Source organism: Chiloscyllium plagiosum, chromosome 11 (assembly GCF_004010195.1).
Source record: "Chiloscyllium plagiosum isolate BGI_BamShark_2017 chromosome 11, ASM401019v2, whole genome shotgun sequence".
In the NCBI taxonomy this organism is placed as follows: domain Eukaryota; kingdom Metazoa; phylum Chordata; class Chondrichthyes; order Orectolobiformes; family Hemiscylliidae; genus Chiloscyllium; species Chiloscyllium plagiosum.
The window spans coordinates 10,575,402-10,592,835 of NC_057720.1; the positions used below are offsets into that span (position 1 = coordinate 10,575,402).

Here is a 17,434-nt window from a genome sequence, read left to right on the forward strand (position 1 = left end):
ACCCATCTCTCTGCCATCTTTGGAGTTACTACTTCCCTATAACTCTGATCTATGGCCCCCTCTGCCTCCCGAATGATCCGAAGTTCATCCAACTCCAGCTCCAGTTCCCTAACACGGTCTTGGAGGAGCTGGAGATGGGTGCACTTCCTGCAAGTGTAATCGGCAGGGACGTCGATGGCATCCCTCACCTCATACATGTTGCAGGAGGAACATTGCACTGCCTTCACTGCCATCCCTCTAAAGCTAACTTTTATTTTTAAAAAAACTTGGTCTAAAGAATACAACAAGCAAAATTCAGCACTTACCTACTTACCAAAACGGGTGTTATTATTAGGTTAGAGGAGGAGGGCGGGTGGGAGGCACTACCCGTGTAGTGCCTCGGGTTCCTCTCCTTCGCGCTTTTAAAGGGGGAAAAAACCTACCCAGGTAAGCTTACACTAACTGCTTCCGGGTCTCGGCTGCCCCTCTGGTCGTCGTCACTTCCCCCTGGTGCTCCCGCTCTTTCTGTGAAGAGAGAGTGAAAGAGAAAAAAAACACCGCTGCCCGCTACCGGTAAGCACTTTTAAAACAATGGGAACAATGGAATGATGGCACTGGACAGAGGCAGTCCACTCCCCAGTCTTGGGCACAACACCATTCATCTGCTTCTTTTGCTTAAGTTTAAAGTCCTGTTGAAGAAGCCTTAGTGACAGATTCAATGCATCCTGCAACTGGTACACAATCCAGCCGCTGTGTGTCAATAATGGAGCAAGTGAATGTTTAAAGTGGCTGATGGAGCTGACCAAGTGGAGTTCTTCATGTTTGATAGTATTGAGCTACTTGTTGTTACAGTCACATAGGAAGCAGCCCATCATGGTTTTGACTTGTGCCTTGTCAGAGAGACAGAGGCTTTGGGGAGTCAAAGTGTGAGACTACCCAACAAGAGCAAAATATCACAGATGCTACAAATGTGAAATAAAATCTGAAAATCATGATCACTTCACTGACAATTGATCGTCTCTGTATGAATGTAATTGAGGAGGATGCAGTCTGTTTTCTGTCGGGATAAAATTTACAATCCTCTTTTGGCAGTCCTGACTTGGCATCTGTGTCAAACACTGAACAGGAGCTGTCTGCGCAATCAGCAATCTGTCTTCTAATCTCTTCTGGACATCTGGAAGTAAAAATGATCAAAGATCACTCCTTGATTCCAAATAACATTTCGACAATGAGAAATCACTGAATAAGATTAAAACTTACAACATTTCCTCTATACCGTTCACAACTTTCATCCGTCATTTCCTTTCCACTCTTAGCTGTTTAGAATTTTAATTCATCTCAATTAAATGTCCCCATGCTCCCTCTTTCCAAAGAAAAGAACTCGAGTCTATCCAGTGTTTATTCATTCTTCATTCTCTAGTTGAGACGACATCCCAATAAATTTCCTTTGTACCGTCTTTCAGTGTATACTAGCCTAACTGACACACAGTTATCAGAACTGTTCTGTTATGTCTCACTGGAGTAAGACACTAAAAACCAAGCCCCACTATAACCAGAGTCATCACATAAGTAGACTTTCAAGACTTTAAAATTTCACAAAATTCCCAATTTTCCCATCTTTTGGATCCAAGCTGAAAGAAAGCATGGACCAGGAATGTAAACGTAACAAGGATTACTATATATTACAAATAAATAGATTCTAACTGCAGATAAAAAAATTATGATCAATTGACACGTAACTCTACTGGTTAAAATTCTAACCTACTTATAAAACTCCCATTGCACACATACATACAGATAGACACAAAGAAAAGGGCATTACAGGTGGAGCAAACATTTCAGAAGGCCCACAGGGTTTGCTCAGATGCTCCTTTTGCTGATTACAACTCCTTTCCTCCTGGAGTCCTGATTGTTTTTGACTTGAATAGTCACATCTGTGAGCTGCTCAGCTAACTGGAAGCCAGTCACATTGCTGTGGACAGGAAAAAGGCCCTAAAAATGGTCACTCTTCCATGCAACAAACAGGTACCTGTTGCCAGCCAAATCTCTGTTTGTACACAGATCGTCTGGAACTAGATTTGCCCCATCTCTTGCACACACAGCTGTGTAAACATTTCCTACAATGAGTGCCAAGTTATTTGCTTTAAGAATGTACAGCAATCCTTTCAATAATCTTGGTTTTTAAACCAGTTGTATTCCATTTCAGACCACAATCAAAAAATACAGTTAAATAAAAAAGATATGCTCTTCACAATATGCAGTACATGAGCTGTTCACTGAACAGTATTTCATATGATTCTGGAATAACCTCCCTACTTTTGTACTCTCTGCCTGAGTTAATAAAGGAATCTATCTGTATGCCTTCTTCACCACCATTCCAATTGCCGTTTTTTATCTTCACGGAGCATACACTGGAATGCTAGTCTTTTCTCCGACCCTTCTCAGTGATCAGCTATGTATTATAGGTTCCTTTTGCTCATTTTCACCATCCTCAGTCCTGCAATTGGGCGGCAGTGCCTCAGTGGCAGCATGGTGGCACAATGGTTAGCACTGCTGCCTCACAGTGCCAGAGACCTGGGTTCAATTCCAGCCTTGGGCGGTTCAATTCCAGCCTCGGGCAACTGTCTGTGTGGAGTTTGCACATTCTCCCCGTGTCTGCGTGTATTTTCTCCAGGTGCTCCGGTTTCCTCCCACAGTCCAAAAATGTGCAGGCTAGGTGAATTGGCTATGCTAAATTGCCCGTAGTGTTAGGTGAAGGGGTAAATGTAGGGGAATGGGTCTGGGTGGGTTGCTCTTTGAAGGGTTGGTGTGGACTTGTTGGGCCGAACGGCCTGTTTCCACACTGTAAGTAATCTAAATGCATTATCTCTCTGTTCTCTGGATAGAATTTCATTTTCACTTTTCAACCAACTTGATAATCCATTTATATTTCTGCAGTTTACATTATTGAACATGAAACATGTGGCCAATTTTTGACACCAAGTACAAACATCTTAATAATGATGACTACATTGAAGTCTGAATCTGTATATGTAATTATAGATGTATATCATGAAAGGTAAGGGACCTCGTACACACCATTGAAACCAGCCTTCCAGTCCCAAAGATATCTGTAGATCCTTTGTTTCTTCCATAGAGCTAATTTTTCATCCAATTTTTTACTTGTTTAGAGATCCCATACAAACATTTAGTTTTCTGACCAGTCTGTCATGTGAGATTTTGCTAAAAGCCTAGCAAAATCCCATGGAGATCACACCAAATGCACAAACCAGATAAACCCTCCATTTTACTTGCTGAACAATTGAACCAAGTTGGTCAGACTCAGCCTTCCCTGAACAGATCCATCCTGACCCTCCTTGATTAATTTATGCCTTCTTAAATGATCATTTATAGAGTTCCTTGGAATGTTTAGAACATAGAACATAGAAGAATACAGCGCACTACAGGCCCTTCGGCCCTCGATGTTGCGCCGATCCAAGCCCACCTAACCTACACTAGCCCACTATCCTCCATATGCCTATCCAATGCCCGCTTAAATGCCCATAATGAGGGAGAGTCCACCACTGCTACTGGCATTCCATGAACTCACGACTCGCTGAGTAAAGAACCTACCCTAACATCTGTCCTATATCTACCCCCTCTTAATTTAAAGCTATGCCCCCTTGTAATAGCTGACTCCATATGTGGAAAAAGATTCTCACTGTCGACCCTATCTAAACCCCTAATCATCTTATACACCTCTATCAAGTCTCGATAATTTTTCACCAACGCGATCAGACATGTATATTTAGAAAAGCTGAGGATGAAATTCCTTTGGAGGGGATTGTATCTCCACAGATTTGTCTTTATGTACCATATGCCCATGGTATTATTGTGAGGTTTGTTCAATCATTGTTTGAGGATTGCATGTTTTGTTTAATAAGATGATTATAATTGAGGACTGTGACTTTTAAACATAAGGTAAATCAAAGAGTAAATCAGGAGTAATCCTTTGTGAATTATTGAGGATAATTCAATAATCCTCAATAATTGAATTGAGGTATTTAGTCTTGGACCAATGACTGCAGTTTCCACGTTATCAATGTATAGAGACAAATAAAATGTTTTGTCATTATCTCTATTTTTCACCATGCCCAGATTGTATCAAATTATTAAAAAGAAACTATGAACTAGAAGTTTGAAATTCTCCTTAAATGCCACTGGAGAGATTAATATTTTTCACAGGATCTTGATTTAAATCAAATAATATGGCTCCTGTCTTAGTCAGATGGTCATTTGAGTTACCCAGAAGAAGGACCTGTGTAAAATAGGGTTATGACATGTATTTGTATGGATAGTCCACGCTGCAAAATTAATAACTGGAAAAGACAAGATAGATAAAGATGAGCTATTTCCAATGGTTGGGGATTCCAGAGCTGGGGACATAGTTTGAGAATTAGGGCCAAACCATTCGGGACAGATGTTGGGAAGCGTTTCTACACACAAAGGGTGGTGGGTAATTGGAACTCTACTGCACAAACTTCAGTGGATGCGGGATCAGTTGATAATTTAAAATCTGAGGGTTTTTTTTTGTTAAGCAAAGGTATCAAGGGATATAGGCCAAAGGCAGAGAGGAATTACAGGGAGGTAGTCACACCTCAGGTAAAAATGAAGGTAGATGGGTTACTGTCAAGGCTCAGTAAGTGAACCAGCAGGCAGTGCAGGGATCCCCTGTGGCTGTTCCTCTCAACAACAAGTAGACAGTTTTGGATACTGTTGGGGGGGGATGACTTATCAGGGTAAGCAATGGGGAACAGGTCTCTGGCACAGAGTCTGTCTCTGTTGCTCAGAAGGGAAGGAGAAGAGGAGCAGAGCATGAGTCATTGGGGACTCCTTAGATAGGGGGACAGATAGGAGGTTCTGTGGGAATGAGAGCGACTCACAGTTGGTGTGTTTCCTCCCAGGTGCCAGAGTTCGTAATGTCTCTGACCGTGTTTTCAGGATCCTTGAAGGGGAAGGGAAGGGGGATCAACCCCAGGTCATGGTCCACATAGGTACCAACGACATAGTTAGGAGGGGAAATGGGGATTTCAAACAGACATTCTGGGAGCTAGGTGGAAGCTTAGACCTAGAACAAACAGAGTTTTTATCTCTGGTTTGTTGCCCATGCCATGTGCTAGCAAGGCAAGGAATAAGGAGAGAGAGGTGTTGAACATGTGGCTACAAAGATGGTGCAGGAGAGAGGATTTTGGATTCCTGGATAATTGGGTCTCTTTCTGGGCTACGTGGGACCTCGACTAAAAGATGGTCTTCACCTGAACCAGAGGGGTACCAATATCCTGGAGGGTATATTTGCTAATGCTCTTCAGGTGGATTTAAACTAATTCAGCAGGAGGATGGGAACCGAAATTGTAGTTCAAGTAAACGGGAGGATGAGAGTCGTGAAGTTAGAACTAAGATTTCAAGATCGCAAGAAAGCTCTGGAAGGCAAGAAGTTGGTTTGAAATGTATCTACTTCAATGCTAGGAGCATCTGGAATAAGGTGGGTGAACTTGCAGCATAGGTTGGTACCTGAGATTTTGATGTTGTGGCCATTCTAGAGCAGGTGGTTGCAGGTTCTGGGATTTAGATGTTTCAGTAAGAACAGAGAAAATGGTAAAAGAGGGGGTGGCATGGCATTGTTAGTCAAGGACAGTATTACAGAAAGGACATTTGAAGACTCGTCTACTGAGGTAGTATGGGCTGAGATTAGAAACAGGAAAGTAATGGTTACCTTATTGGGAGTTTTCTATAGGCCTCCAAATAGTTCCAGAGATGTAGAGGATAGGATGGCAAAGATAATCCTCAATAGGTGTGAGAGTGACAGGGTTGTTTCTATGGGGGTCTTTAACTTTCCAAATATTGACTGGGAATACCATAGTTTAAGTACTTTGGATGGGTCAGGTTTTGTCTAATGTGTGCAGGAGGGTTTCCTGACACAGTATGTTGACAGGCCAACAAGGAGTGAGGCCACAGGCTAATGAACCTGGCCAGGCATTAATTTAGATTTGGAGGTAGGTGAGCACTTCGAAGGTAGTGACCACAATTCAGTTATGTTTACTTTAGTAATGGAAGGGGATGGGTATATACCACATGGCAAGAGTTATTGCTGGGGGAAAGGCAACTATGATGCAAGTAGTCAAAATTTAGGATGCAGAGGATGGGGAAGGAAACTGCAGGAGATGGGCACAATTGAAACTGTAGGTCCTTGATAAGTATGTACCGGTCAGGCAGGTGGGAAGTTGTCGAGCGTGGTAGCCATGGTTTACTAAGGAAGTTGAATCTCTTGTCAAGAGGAAGAAGAAAGCTCATGTTAGGATGAGATGAGAAGGCTCAGTTAGGGCGTTTAAGAGTTACACTTTAGCCAGCAAAGTCCGAAAGAGGGAGCTAAGTAGAGCTAGGAGGGGACATGAGAAGTCGCTGGCGGATAGTCTCAAGGAAAACGCTAAGACTTTCTTAAGCTATGTCGGGAATAAAAAAATAACTCGAGTAAGATTCGGGTCAATCAAGCAGAGTAATGGGAAGTTGTGCATGGAGTCAGAGGAGAGAGAGGAGCGTTAAATGAATACCTTATGTTAGTATTCACACCAGAAAAAGATAATGTGGTCAAGGAGAATACTGAGATACAGGCTACTAGACTAGATGGGACTGAAGTGCATATGGAGGAGGTGTTAGCAATTCTGGAAATTTTAAAAATAGATAAATTCCCTGGGTCGGATGGGATTTAATCTCAGATTCTCTGGAAAGCCAGGGAGGAGATGTTGAACCATTGGTTTTGATCTTTAGGTGGTCATTGTCTACAGGAATAGTGCCAGAAGACTGGTGGATAGCAAATGTTGTTCCCTTGTTCAAGAAGAGGAGCAGAGACAACCCTGGAAATTATAGACCTGTGAGCCTTACTTCTATTGTGGTTAAAGTGTTGGAAAGGGTGATAAGAGATAGGATTTATAATAATCGAGAAAGGAATAAGTTGATTAGGGATAATCAACACTGTTTTGTGAAGGGCAGGTTATGCCTCAGAAACCTTATTGAGTTATTTGAGAATGTGATCAAACAGGTGGATGATGATAAAGCGGTTAATATGGTGTATATGGATGTCAGTAAGGTGTTTGATAAGTTTTGCTATTGCACAACATACAGAGGCATGGAGTTGAGGGTGATTTAACGGTTGGGATCAGAAATTGGCTAGCTGAAAGAAGACAGAGGGTGGTGGTTGTTGGGAAATATTCATCCTGGACTTCAGTTACTAGTGGGGTACCGCAAGGATCTGTTTTGGATCCACTGTTGTTTGTCATTTATATAAATGACCTGGATGAGGGCATAGAAGGATGGGTTAGTAAATTTGCTGATGACACTAAAGTCTGTAGAATTGTGGATAGTGAGGAAGAATGTTCTGGTTACATAGATAAGCTGCAGAGCTGGGCTGGGAGGTGGCAAATGGAGTTTAATGCAGGAAAGTGTGAGGTGGTTCACTTTGGAAGGGGTAACAGGATTGCAGAGTATTCGGCTAATGGTAAGATTCTGCATCGTGTAGATGAGCAGAGAGATCTCAGTGTCCAGATACATAGATCCTTGAAAGTTGCCACCAAGGTTGATAGGTTTGTGAAGAAGACGTATGGTGTGTTAGCTTTTATTGGTAGAGGGATTGAGTTTCAGAATCATGAGATCATGCTGCAGCTGTAGAAAACTCTGGTGTGGCCGCATTTGCAGAGTTGTGTACAGTTCTGGCCATCGCATTATAGGAAGCTTTGGAAAAGGTTCAGAGGAGATTTACGAGGATGCTGCCTGGTCTGGAGGGAAGGTCTTATGAGGAAAGGCTGAGGGACTTGGGGCTGATTTTGTTGGAGAGAAGAAGATTGAGAGGCAACTTAATTGAAACATATCAGATAATCAGAGGGTTAGACAGGTTGGACAGTGGGAGCCTTTTTCCTCAGATGACGATGGCTAGCACAAGGGGACATAGCTTTAAATTGAGGGGTGATAGTTGTAGGACAGATGTCAGAGGCAGTTTCTTTACTCAGAGAGTAGGAGGAGCATGGAACGCACTACCTGCAATAGTAGTAGACTTGCCAACTTTCAGGGCATTTAAATGGTCATTGGATAGTCATATGGATGAGACTGGAATAGGGTAGGTTGGATGAACTTCAGATTGGTTCCATAGGTCGGCACAACATCGAGGGCAGAAGGGCCTGTACTGCGCTGTAATGTTCCATGTTCTGTGCTCTGTATGGAATTATCTAGAAAACACAGGAGACGTTTTTCAGTTTGCAGAATACTCTAATCAGTGCTGTCCTACCTCGTTGCTTCATTCATTCCATTAAATAAATAGAAGGGCATCAGTTCATTATATTCATCGAAAACTCCCCACTGAAGATGAGCCCATTCATGAACAAATATTCTACCTGTAGAAACAAAAGCACTTTTTATTAAAACAATGAAACTAATGCATCCATTCTCTGCAAGAAATAAATTAAATTGTCCTTCTGAAAGTTTGAACATTGGCATTATCCACTCATGGGTTCAAAACACCCAATGGCATGAAATTATTTCGTGACTTCACAAGAGAAATCAATATTCAGTTCCTCTGTGTTAGTGGTGCAGTGCTTCTGAGTATGGGATCGACTTGGTGACTCAGAGGGTAAACCTGAAAAGTTCAGTGTTCCATTGGCTTGGAGAGAAAGGAGCGAAATAAAAACGAAATTGCTCTTTGTGTGGCATTGCTTTTAATTAGTTCACCAAGATTCAATAAGCAAATTTTGTTTTAAACAGCACCTTTTGAATCAGCAATTTCAATAATCTGGCAAAAAAATTATCTACCTCAAACACTGGAAATTTACCGTATTATCACAATCTCTGTGATGTCCAAGTGGTCAGTTGAGGGTTTGCATGAGTAAAGCTCTCTGCTGGTAAAAGTTATTTAAATTAAAGCTGCATTATTCTTTAATTGATTTATTCTGTTAATAAAGTGTAACAGTGATTTGTATCTCCCCTACATTATTTTGTGTGTGTTTTTGCATTGGTCATGTGGACCTCTTAATCGACCAGAATATTTGATTAACTGACACACTCCAGGTCCAATAGCTGTCTGATAATAAAAGGATTTTTGTAATCCCAGTTTTGCCTTTATCATACCTCGTTGTCATAACAACGCCAATATTCATTTTCTCCTAAAGCTTGTGATTCCAAATAAACCTATTGGACTATAACCTGGTGTCAAGTGACTTCTGACTTTGTCCACCCCAGTCCAACACTGGCACCTCCACTTCATGAGCATCAACTAGGATCATGTTCACCAACTAAGCAGTCTTAATTTGGTGCTTAAAGCATATGCTACTCAGTTCTAACTTATTTCAGATATTTTACCTTATGGTCCATAAAATGAAACCAGACTGCTGTTCAGGATAAAGTTTGGTGTGAAGTGAATGTACCGTCCCTTCTCACCACATCCACCATACTGCAGGGTGTATGGTTCACCTCCATATTTATGGTATGGTTCCTCAATGATCACATCAGCCTAGGAAAAGATAAATGGATACTACCGTGTAAGAATCTGTTGATATCCGATATCTCTTGTCATAACTTTGCCTTGTATTGTGCAAGTCTGAACTAAACTGTAACATCTAAAAGTGTCATTGACAGTGCTATCACAGCTCTTACCCAATTCTACCCTTCTCACTGACATTCAGTTTGGTTCCGCCCAGCCAACTCAGCTCCTAACCTCAATACAGCCTCTGACCAAACATGATCAAAAGAACTGAACTCCAGAGAGGAAGCAAAGTTGACTGCTCTTGATATTGAGATGAGTTCTGACCAACAGTATCTTTATAATTCACTCGTGGGCTGTGGCCGTCTCTGGCTGGCCAGCATTTAGTGCCTTTCCTCGAGTGCTGTTGAACTAAGTGACCAGCTCAGCCATTTCAAAGGGGAGTTGAAAGTCAACCACATTGCTCTAGGGTCCAGAGTCATTTCTTTTTAATTCATTTGTGTGACTTGAGCGTCACTGGCTGGCCAGCATTGATAGCCCATCTCTATTTGCCCTTGAGAAGGTGGTAGTGAGCTGCCTTCTTGAATTGCTGCAGTCCACTTGTTGTGAGTTCATTTCTTTGTTGTGACTTTCTACCGATTGATACAACTGAGTGATTTGTTAGGCCATTTCAGAGGGCAGTTGAGAGTCAACCACATTGCTGTGGGTCTGGAGTCACATTTAGGCCAGACCAGGTAAGGATGGCAGATTTCCTTCCCTAAAGGATGCTTGTGAACCAGATGGGTTTTTCAGACAATTGACAATGGTTTCAAGGTCGTCAGTTGACTCTTAATTCAAGATTTTTTTATTGAATTGAAATTCCACCATTTGCCATGGCAGGATTTGAACTCAGGTCTTTAAAACATTCTTCTGGGTTTCTAGATTAATGTCGAGCAATAATATCACTAGACCATCACTGCCCCTCTGAGAGCCAGACAAGGTTATAATGGCTCCCTTTCTTCCCTGAAGGATATTAGTGAAACAGATGGGGTTTTCCCAACAATCAACAATGGTTTCATGTACATTGGACAAATTCTTAATTCCAGAATTTTAAAAATTGAATTCCAACATTACCATCTGTCATGGCAGGATTCGAATCTGGCTCCCCAGAAGGTTAGCTGAGTTTCGGGACTGATAATCTCATGATAATCTTGTGATAAGACCACTCGACCATTGACTACCTGTCAAGTGGCATCATGGAGCCCTAGAAAAACTGAAGTCACGAGGAATCTGGGTCAAACACTCCACTGTTTGGAGTCATACTTGGCACAAAGGAAGATGGCTGTGAGTGTTGATTGTCAATCATCTCAGCTCCATGGTATCACTTCAGAAATTCCTAAGGGCACTGTCCTGAGCTCAACTATCTCAGTTGCTTGATAAATGATCTTTCCTCCTTCATCAGGGATGATATTCACTGATGATTGCACAATGTTCAGCACCATTTGCAACTCCTCAGATACTGAAGTGTCTATGTTCAAGTGTAATGAGATCAGGACAACGTTCAGGGTTGGACTAATAAGCGGTAAGTAACAATGATGTCAAATGTATGCCAGAGGTTAACCACGCCCAACAACAGAGAATCCAAACATTGCTCTTTGACAATCAATGACATTACTATTGCTGAATCCCCAAATATCAACATCCTGCAAAAGGGGAATCTGAACTGGACTAGTGAAGAGATGAGTTACTCCATGCATAACCCCTGCCTCAGATCTACTCTTGAACCATAGTACTTTTATGGCTAGTCAATTACAAATTCTGGTCAATGGAATCCCCCATCCCAGGATGTTGACAGTTGGGGATTCAGCAGCTGAAGGCATAGCTGAAAATGATGGAGTGATTAAAATTGCAAATGCTCAAGAAGCCAGACTTAGACAAGCTTTAAAATTTTGACAGGTTGTGGGGCTGGAGTTGAGGAGAGCTAGAGGTCATGGAGGGATTTCAAAATAAGGACAGGAACTGAAAATTTGAAGTACATTGCCAATGGTTTTTCTTGTGTACTGGGAGAAAAATCCATTTAATAATGGTTTCACTTGATTTTCTGTTCATCACGCCTGGTATCTATGGGGAGGGAAATAATGATAGGCACTCCCAACTGGCAAGTATCTGTAGTGATAGATTAATTTCACAAAATTATATCTTTAGTTATTACATTAAATATTTTAGTTGAGGGGGGAAACGGCTGTGGGATTTTACGGGCACCCTTATAACTTAACAATTGGTTTGAAGATTGCCATTTGTTATAAGTAGAAATTTTCAGCTAGGAATGATGGGATATCATAAAATAATTCATATTCATGTGTTTCAATTCATGAGGCTAAAACATACTCATGTACAAGGTACAGAAGTACAGTGAAAAGTATATAATGTTGCCACACAAAATACCATTTTAGGTACAAGTACCATGGTACAGAATCTTAAGAACAAGGTAGAAAGAAAGAACAAAGTTAAAAGTTAAAAATTGCCGTAATTCTACTATGGCATAAAACATACAAAATAAGGTTAAATGTTGCACATTGCAGATTTTCTTAGTTTTAAGTAGAAAAAAGAAATAAGCTGTAAAAACAGAAGAATTAGTCCTTTGTCCTCCAAAGTGGATGATTTCATTTTCTATATGGCTGAGGAAATAATAGTCTGTTCCATAATTGGAAAATGTGGATTTTCCTTATGGACTACAAACAATTGGCACCGTTCTTTAAAATGTATTCTCTCACAGGATGTAGATGTCACCATCATTGTGAGAAGATAAGAAGACAAAGCAAGAGTAGGCCATTCTCAACCTTTCCCCCCAAGCATTCAGCAAGATCATGGCTATTCTGACACAGGCTTTATTTCTTCTTTAATGCCAGCTCCTCATAGCCCTCAAATTCAGACAAACCTCCTCTTTAAACACTTACAATCATCCAGCCTCCTCAACTCTCTGGGCTCTGGGATTCTAGGCATTTACGACCCTCTGGGAGAAGAAATTCTTTCGCACCTGTTTTAAATAAAAGTTCCTTTAATGTGGTCCTCCACAAATGAATACAACTTGTCAACATCTGCTCTGTCAAGCATTATGGATAGGACCAAACAAGCTCAAAAGTATTTTGAGAAGATAGCCGAGACTTTTCTTAATTTAAGTGTAAGGTGTCGCATTCCAGATGCCATTTGATTGGACAAACTACTTGACTACTTGATTGGTCAAACTATTAGGGTGGCACGGTGCCTCAGTGGTTCGCACTGCTACTTCACAGCACCAGGATCCCAGTTTCAATTTCAGCCTTGGGTGACTGTCTGTGTGGAGTTTGCACATTCTCCCTGTGTCTGTGTGGGTTTCCTTCGGGTACTCAGGTTTCCTCCTGCAGGCCAGGTGAATTGGCCATGTTAAATTGCCCATTGTGTTAGGTGCATTAGTCAGAGGGAATGGGTCTGGTTGGATTACTCTTCAGAGGGTCAGTGTGGACTTGTTGGGTGAAAGGGCCTGTTTCTATACTGTAGGGAATCTAATCTACTTGACTTTAGCAAACCACACTTCATTCTTATACTGCAGTTAAAATACAGATAATAAAAACAGTGGAAAAGAATTGGCTTACCTGTAACTCTTATCTAAATAATTAATAAAATTATATATACATATAAACTATGACTAATTAATTGTTCAAGTAGAGCAAATCCCATAAACACTCCCTTAGCAAAGGCAGATTCAGTAAAATAGATTGTCTCACATGCAATTCTCGCAGCAGGAAGAGAACCCGAGCTTTTAGCCGGTAATAGTGAGAGGAAAAACATCCAGCTTCAAGAACCCAGCCGGCAACTGCTTTCTGTGGAAGCTTGACCCCACCCATTCTGTTGTTCCAACTTTAAAAAAAACCCGCAAGCCTCATAAACTGTTTACTTCCTTGGCTGGAGCAGACTCTTGGCTCCTCTGTCTCAGCCTTTCTTCAAAGAAAAAGGACAAACCACATCTTTTAAAGCTGTGATACCATTAGACAAGGCCGCTCAGAATGTTATGTGTTTCAGTAAGAACACAAGCGTCATTCTTCTGATCTCTAACCTGTTTAACCATTCTTGATCAGTCAGCCCCTTCACCCCAGGAACCAGCCTGGTGAATCTCTTTTGAACTGTGTACAATGCTTGTCCATCCATGTCAGGCAAGGACCATCTCCAACAAGAAAGAATCTAAACATTGCCCCTTGATATCACAGTCACTGAATCACCTACTATCAACATCTTGGGGTGACCATTGGTCAGAAACTGAACTGGACTAGCTATATAAATACCGTGGCTAAAACAGCAAGTCAGTGGCTCAGAATCCTGCAGTCAGTAAGTCATCGCCTGATTTCCCCAAAGTCTGTCCACCATCTACAAAGCAGCAAGTCAGGAGTGTGATGGAATACTCCCTCTATCCTTGGATGAGTGCAGCTCCAACAACACTCAAGAAGCTCAAAGCAGTCAGCTTGATTGGCACCACATCCACAAGCATCCAACACTCAGTAGCAGCAGTGTGTACTATCCACAAGGCGCAGATATTCACCAAATATCCTGAGGCAGCACCTCCAACCCCCAACCTACATTCCAAAGGACAAGGACAGCAGATATATAGGACAAGGATGCCTTCCTTGAAGAAGCTCTCTTTCTCCCTCTACAAAGGTTTCAGTGAGTCCCTCTCTCACTGCACCCCCCAGGTTCCTGAAGAAGGGCTAATGCCCGAAACGTCGATTCTCCTGTTCCCTAGATGCTGCCTGATCTGCTGCGCTTTTCCCGCACCGCAGATATTCACCAAATATCCTGAGGCAGCACCTCTAACCCCCAACCTACATTCCAAAGGACAAGGACAGCAGATATATAGGAGCACCACCATGTACAAGTTCCTCTCCAAGCTACTCACCATCCTGACATAGAAATATGTTCCCATTCCTTCAGTGTTACTGGGTGAGATCTCACAATTCCTTCCCTAATGGCATTGTGGTTCTATTGAACATACATGCACTGCAGCAATTCAAGAAGGCAGCTGGCTATGACCTTTTCATGAGTGACTATGGGATGGCAATTAAAAGACAATCACACTGCTGTGAGTCTGAAGTCACTTGTGGGTCAGACCAGGTACGGATGGCAGTTTCCATCCCTGAAGCTAGAATACAAGAATAGGATTGTATTACTGAGGCTGAATAAAGCTCTGCTCATACCACATTTGAAATATAGTGTAGGGGACTTTGGACCCCATATATAAGGAAGGGCCCACTGGCCTTAGAGGATTGCCAGAGGAGTTTTACAAGAATGATCCTGGGGATGAAGGGTTTGTTATATGTGGAGCACTTGAAGACTTTTGCTCTGTACTCAATGGAGTTTAGAAGGTTGAAGGGGGATCAGATTGAAATTAAAAAATTCTGAGAGGCCCGGAGAGAGGAGAGATGGAGGAGTTGTTTCCACATTTGGAGAAACTAGGACTCAAAAACACAGGCTCAGAGTAAGGAATGACCCTTTAGAATTCCCTTTAGGAATTCCTTAAGCCACAGAGTGATTAATTTCTGGAAGATGTTCATGGAGAAGGCTGTCAAGACCAAGTCATTGAATGCATTTAATACCAGGGTAGACAGGTTCTTGGTTAGTAAGGGGATCAGGGGTCACAGGGAGAATGTAGGAAAATGGGGTTGAGAAATATATCAGCCACTGATCAAATTACAAAGCAGACTCAATGGGCCGAATGGCCAGGGTGGCACAGTGACTCAGTTAGGGGCAGCACGGTGGCTCAGTGGTTAGCACTGCTGCCTCACAGCACCAGGGACCCGAATTTGATTCCTGCCTCAGGCAACTATCCGTGTGGAATTTGCATGAAGGGCTTTTGCCCGAATCATTGATTTTCCTGCTCCTTAGATGCTGCCTGACCTGCTGTGCTCTTCCAGCACCACTCTAATCTTGACCCACATTCTTCCCTGTGGCAGGAAACCTGGGTTTTCTCCAGGTGAGAGAAAGTGCAGACTGCAAATGCTGGAGATCAGAGTCAAGAGTGTGGTGTTAGAAAAGCACAGCAGGTCAGGCAACATCCAAGGAGGAGAATCGACGTTTCATGCATTAGCCCTTCATCAGGCATGAGGCTTGGGGGTCGGGGCTGAGAAATAAATGGGAGGGGGGGTGGGATTGAGGGGAGGTAAGTGGGAAAGCGATAGGTGAATGAAGCTGAGGGAGCAGGTGATAGGTCAGAGGGGGCAGTGATGGACCGGTCTGGAGGGCGGTACCGAGTTGGAGGCTTGGGACTGGGATAATGTGGGAGGAGGGGAAATGAAAAGCTGTTGAAATCCACATTTATCCTATATTCCTCCCAAAATCACTAAGATGTGCAGGTGAATTGCATGCTAAATTGCCTGTAGTGTTCAGAGATATGTAGGTTGTGTGCATTGGTGAGGAGCGAATGTGGGGTGGGGTGTGGGGCTGGTTGGGTTGTTCTTCAGTGGGTTGGTGTGGATTTGTTGGGCCAAAATGGCCTATTTCCACATTGTAGGGATTCTATTCTGGTCAGGATTCTATTCTGTGGGGATTCTGTTCTGCAGGGATTCTATGAATTACACTCCATTATGTGATGGTCTAAAGGTCATTGGTGATCCAGGTGGGGTGTTCCTCATCATTAGACACTTAATTCCTGATTTTTAACATTGTTTTCAAACTCCATCATCTGTCATGATAGGATTGGAACTCCTGTCCCAGAACATTACTGCATCTCCGGATTAATACTGAAGCAATAGTATCACAAAGCCATCATCTACACGATACAAATGCTGTATGTATTCAGATTTTTAAAAAGTCGTAAGCTTTTCATCATTATAAATTATTCTGGTTCCATTTTCAGATGCATTCTTCTACGCATATTTTCTATCCCTTCCTGTCAGACTTCGATTATCATTCGCCTCTTCACTACCCTTAATGTTTGTGTAATTTTGACTTTAAAACTTCCCTTCAAATGTCTGCTCCCTGCAGTAATTAGTTCAAAGCTGTATCTCCCCTGAGGTGTCAGTTTTGCTGAGCACTGTGTGTCTACCTACAGGACATAGACTACAGTGGTTCAAAAAGGCAGCTCACCATCGCCTTCTCTCGGGTAACTAGGGACTGGCAATAAAGGCTGTGCCGGCCAGCAAAACCCACATCCCATGTGTGAATAAAACTAAAACAATAAATATTTGAGTGAAAACAAACAATGCTGGTAATCACAGCAGGTCAGGCAACAACCCTGGAGAAAAAACTGACATGAAGTAGAGTTGGCAGCATTTATGCATTGGTCAGGGGTGGAGTGCTGGGGAAGAAATGATGCTGATAGAGCATATTAAGTGATCAGAATGTGAGAATGACAGAACAGTGGTGTGTCTAACTGCCAGATTTGAAAGAACAGACAGTCCCACTGGACTGGGTGACAGTCATGTTCTGATACACTATTGGTATCGTTTTCAAATGCTAACTTCCTACTCCTTGGCTGAAAGATGGGTGTGGAGGAAGCCTGATGGATCTCTAAGACACCTATTTGCCAGTTAATGAACCAGCTATTCAAAGCCAGTTTAAGTAAACCTAGCTTGGACTCTGACTTAAATGTAGCCAATGAGCTGTGAGCATCAAGTGGATGCTCTGCTCCAGGTTTTGATCCAGAGAGAATAAAGAAAATCTCTGAGCTGAGTTAGCCACTGGGCCCAGAGGGGGAGAATGACCTTAGGTTGGCTGCAAGTCACATTACGGTGGTAAAAACAATGACTGCAGATGCTGGAAACCAGATTCTGGATCAGTGGTGCTGGAAGAGCACCTCACCCACTGACCTATTGTACTCCTCCCCCACTGACCTATTGTACTCTATGCCACTCTCTCCCACCCCCACCCTCCTCTAGCTTATCTCTCCACGCTTCAGGCTCTCTGCCTTTATTCCTGATGAAGGGCTTTTGCCCGAAACGTCGATTT

At 42.4% G+C, this 17,434-nt stretch overlaps 1 pseudogene; it reads right to left on the bottom strand.

Moving 5' to 3' along the window:
• Positions 1 to 17,434, bottom strand: part of LOC122554702 — a 75,309-nt pseudogene that overhangs the window by 16,149 nt on the left and 41,726 nt on the right.